Source organism: Mobula birostris, chromosome 10, assembly GCF_030028105.1.
Source record: "Mobula birostris isolate sMobBir1 chromosome 10, sMobBir1.hap1, whole genome shotgun sequence".
Classification (NCBI taxonomy): domain Eukaryota; kingdom Metazoa; phylum Chordata; class Chondrichthyes; order Myliobatiformes; family Myliobatidae; genus Mobula; species Mobula birostris.
This window is the reverse complement of record NC_092379.1, coordinates 89,155,068-89,160,276: the sequence shown is the minus strand read 5'-3', so window position 1 is coordinate 89,160,276 and position 5,209 is coordinate 89,155,068. Positions and strand designations below refer to the sequence as shown.

General features: G+C 46.1%; 1 pseudogene; it reads right to left on the bottom strand.

Moving 5' to 3' along the window:
• Positions 1-460: 460 nt before the first annotated feature.
• LOC140203716 (craniofacial development protein 2-like) lies at positions 461-1,396 on the bottom strand (annotated as a pseudogene).
• Between the last annotated feature and the right edge of the window lie 3,813 nt (positions 1,397-5,209).

Here is a 5,209-nt window from a genome sequence, read left to right as displayed (position 1 = left end):
AGAGATTAAGGGAGCTAGGGCTTTACTATTTGGAGAGAAGGAGGATGAGAGGAGACATGATAGAGGTGTACAAGATAATAAGAGGAATAGATAGAGTGGATAGCCAGCGCCTCTTCCCCAGGGCACAAGTGCTCAATACAAGAGGACATGGCTTTAAGGTAAGGGGTGGGAAGTTCAAGGGGGATATTAGAGGAAGGTTTTTTACTCAGAGAGTGGTTGGTGCGTGGAATGCACTGCCTGAGTCAGTGGTGGAGGCAGATACGCTAGTGAAGTTTAAGAGACTACCAGACAGGTATATGGAGGAATTTAAGGTGGAGGGTTATATGGGAGGCAGGGTTTGAGGGTTGGCACAACATTGTGGGCTGAAGGGCCTGTACTGTGCTGTACTATTCTATGTTCTATGTTAACAGGTTGTGAGGAGAATGCCTTCCAGTCTATCTTCTCCTGTGGCTTTGGGTTTTCACAGGCTCAGTCTCACGTGCATTGACACTACTGTGTGATCAGAACTGACTGAGTTGAAGGTGCTGTAGGCTTCTGTATTGATCACACAATTACGCCATTTTGTTCTTACAAGGATATAATCGAGCTGCTTCCTGTAGATGGAGGCTTTGTTTTCATATGTCCACAGTTTACCAGCTCACTTCTTGAATTGTGTGTTGGTGGCAATGAGACTGTGTTCCTGGATGAAATCAACTAGATATTGTCAATTTCTATTGGTAAAGTCTTGGTATGAGTATGGATCATCTTCCTGTCTGACCTGGGCATTAAAATCGCTGAGCACAGCCAGGAAGTTATGTGCCGGTATTGAAGTGACAGCTTTGTGAAGTTTACTGTAGAAGGCCTCCACCTCCTTCTCCTCGCTGCAGTTGTGTGGGGAACAACAGATGACAACAGAGGTCGCTGGGTTTCCGTCGAATTCCGCAGTAAGGATTCTGTCACTGACTGAGACTACGCCCCTCAGTGCCTCCTTCACCTTGCAGTTCAACATCAGCCCTACTCCACCTTGTGCTGACATCGTCGTCGGCTCTCTCCATGCAGACGAGGTGATGAGGTGAATCCCCTCTACCTCTGTGAACCTTATCTCTTCGTCAGGGTGTACATGACGGTGTTCTTGGATTCCCAGGATGGAGATCTCGTATTTGCTTGCCTGTGATGCCAACTCTGTGCATTGAGGCAAGAAGGGGATGGTGTTTGCGTTGAAGGTTGAGATGGTCGTTTTTACCTTACAACGCAAAAGAGGCGCAGTTCGCTCAGCCCCCTTGTCGGACTCAACCCTCCCCGTGGGGTTTGAGGTTGCATCTTCATACTGTCTATCTAGGCCAGAGTCTGGGCATTCCACAGAGTTCCTGAGCACTCCCGGCTCTGGAAGTGTAGGGTTTGTTGGCTTGTCTGTCATCATAATGCCTTAAAAGGCGCGAAACGAAAGACTGTGTGGCACGTCACTCCTCACACAGACAGTAGGTGGCCGTTGACTCACAAAGAGTTCATCCGCCCTTTGACAGGTTTTGTTTTCAGTCCTGCTGGGTGCCTACACACCCTCCTCCCCGGTTAACCGAAGTGCATCGGGGGTGTGCTGGTTGAGTGGCCGACAACCCGACCCGAGACAGGTAGTACTGGGCTACGTGGTACCAGTAGCAAGGCACGGCCCTGACCTGGCATTGTAAGAAGCCCTATTCATATATATATATGCCTACTCATTACATGAATGGGGCAAGAAAGTTGCCCAGTACATGAAATGAGCAGGTACACAAATTGGGTGTGACATACGAGGGGTGATTGATAAGTTCATGACCTATGGTAGAAGGAGTCAATTTTAGAAAACCTAGCACATTTATTTTTAAACATAGTCCCCTCCTACATGTACACACTTAGTCCAGCGGTCGTGAAGCATATGGATCCTTTCTTTGTAGAAGTGGTCCACAGCAGAGGTGATTGATAAGTTTGTGGCCTAAGGTAGAAGGAGATGAGTTATTAATTTCAAACTTACTGCATTGTCACTCAAAGAGTTGAACTGCACGCGCATGTAACGAGAGCATCTTGGACCTCCAGGTGGTCCACAGCAGGGGTGATTGATAAGTTCGTGGCTTTAGGTAGAGGGAGTTAAGTTATGCAGCTCTTATTACATGCACATGCAGTTCAACTCCTTGAGTGAAAATGCAGAAAGTTTGAAGTTAATAACTCATCTCCTTCTACATTAGGCCACAAACTTATCAATCACCCCTGCTGTGGACCACTTTCTGGAGGTCCAAGACGCCGACTTCTACAAAGAAGGGACCCGTATGCTCCATGACTGCTGGACTAAGTGTGTAAATGTAAGAAAGATAAATGTGCTAGGTTTTCTAAAATTGGCTCCTTCTACCTTAGGCCACAAACTTATCAATCACCCCTCGTGTTAGATATGGCAAAGTTATTTCCCATGGTAAGGGAGTCTAGGACAAGAGGGTACAACTTCAGGATTGAACAATGTCAATTTAGAACAGAGATACAGAGAAATTACTTTAGACAGAGGGTGGTAAATCTGTGGAATTTATTGCCATGGGCGGCTGTGGAGGCCAAGTCATTGGGTGCATTTAAGGCAGAGATAGATAGGTTCTTGATTAGCCAGGACATCAAAGGGTATGGGGAGAAGGCAGGGGAGTGGGGATGACTGGAAGAATTGGATCAGCCCATGATTGAATGGAGGAACAGACACGATGGTCCAAACGACCGACTTCTGCTCCTATATCTTATGATCAAGTCATCAGATTAGATTAGATTAGATTATGAGGACATGCAGTCCTCTTTTATTGTCATTTAGTAATGCATGCATTAAGAAATGATACAATATTCCTCCGGTGTGATATCACAGAAACACAGGACAGACCAAGACTGAAAAACTAACAAAAATCACATAATTATAACATATAGTTACAACAGTGCCACAATATCATAACTTGATGAAGAACGGGCCATGGCACAGTAAAAAAGTTCAAAGCCTCTCAAAAGTCCCACATCTCACGCAGACGGGAGAAGGAAGAAAACTCTCCCTGCCATGCCCAACCACAGTCTGACTCTGAGTCGTCCAAAAACTTCGAGCTCTGATCAGCCCTCCGACACCGAGTACCGAACACCATCTCTGCCGAACGCTTCGACCTCAGCCTTGGTCTCCAGCAGAAGGCAAAGCCAGGGATTTTGGGGCCTTCCCTCTGGAGATTCTCGATCGCAGCGGCAGCGAACCAGGCATTTCAGAAATTTCTCCAGATGTTCCTCTGCTTCTCACGTCTGTCTCCATCCAATCAGAATTGTGCACAGTTACCCTATTTAAGAAATACGATATCATTTCACCGGAGAGCTACGTGCGCTGCCATCTTCTCCTCCTGCCATTATGTGTATTCAGTAACAAAACAATACAGGTCAAACTGTTAACATGCAAAACCTTACCTTGAAAAAAAAAGAAAAAGAACATGGCTTTGATGGAATTTATGCTGAGAGACATAAAGGAGTTCTGATCAGCTCAAGGTACAGACGTGAGTTTATGGGGAAAAGCTATAAGGGCATCACCTTCTCCATCAGTATAATGTCCTGTCGGAAGTGCTGATATAGAAACATAGAAAATAGGTGCAGGAGTAGGCCCTTCAGCCCTTCGAGCCTGCACCGCCATTTATTATGATCATGGCTGATCATCCAACTCAGAACACCGCCCCAGCCTTCCCCCCACACCCCCTGACCCCCGTAGCCACAAGGGCCATATCTAACTCCCTCTTAAATATAGCCAATGAACTGGCCTCAACTGTTTCCTGTGGCAGAGAATTCCACAGATTCACCACTCTCTGTGTGAAGAAGTTTTTCCTAATCTCGGTCCTAAAAGGCTTCCCCTTTATCCTCAAACTGTGGCCCCTCGTTCTGGACTTCCCCAACATCGGGAACAATCTTCCTGCATCTAGCCTGTCCAATCCCTTTAGGATCTTATACGTTTCAATCAGATCCCCCCTCAATCTTCTAAATTCCAACAAGTACAAGCCCAGTTCATCCAGTCTTTCTTCATATGAAAGTCCTGCCATCCCAGGAATCAATCTGGTGAACCTTCTTTGTACTCCCTCTATGGCAAGGATGTCTTTCCTCAGATTAGGGGACCAAAACTGCACACAATACTCCAGGTGTGGTCTCAGCAAGGCCTTGTACAACTGCAGTAGTACCTCCCTGCTCCTGTACTCGAATCCTCTCGCTATAAATGCCAGCATACCATTCGCCTTTTTCACCGCCTGCTGTACCTGCATGCCCACTTTCAATGACTGGTGTATAATGACACCCAGGTCTCGTTGCACCTCCCCTTTTCCTAATTGGCCACCATTCAGATAATAATCTGTTTTCCTATTTTTGCCACCAAAGTGAATAACTTCACATTTATCCACATTAAATTGCATCTGCCATAAATTTGCCCACTCACCCAACCTATCCAAGTCACCCTGCATCCTCTTAGCTAACACTTCCACCCAGCTTCGTGTCATCCGCAAACTTGGAGATGCTGCATTTAATTCCCTCATCCAAGTCATTAATATATATTGTAAACAACTGGGGTCCCAGCACTGAGCCTTGCGGTACCCCACTAGTCACCGCCTGCCATTCTGAAAAGGTCCCGTTTATTCCCACTCTTTGCTTCCTGTCTGCTAACCAACTCTCCACCCACACCAATACCTTACCCCCAATACCGTGTGCTTTAAGTTTGCACACTAACCTCCTGTGTGGGACCTTGTCAAAAGCCTTCTGAAAATCCAAATATACCACATCCACTGGTTCTCCCCTATCCACTCTACTAGTTACATCCTCAAAAAATCCTATGAGATTCGTCAGACATGATTTTCCTTTCACAAATCCATGCTGACTTTGTCCGATCATTTCACCACTTTCCAAATGTGCTGTTATCACATCCTTGATAACTGACTCCAGCAGTTTCCCCACCACCGACGTTAGGCTAACCGGTCTATAATTCCCCGGTTTCTCTCTCCCTCCTTTTTTAAAAAGTGGAGTTACATTAGCCACCCTCCAATCCTCAGGAACTAATCCAGAATCTAATGAGTTTTGAAAAATTATCACTAATGCATCCACTATTTCTTGGGCTACTTCCTTAAGCACCCTGGGATGCAGACCATCTGGCCCTGGGGATTTATCTGCCTTCAATCCCTTCAATTTACCTAACACCACTTCCCTACTAACATGTATTTCGCTCAGT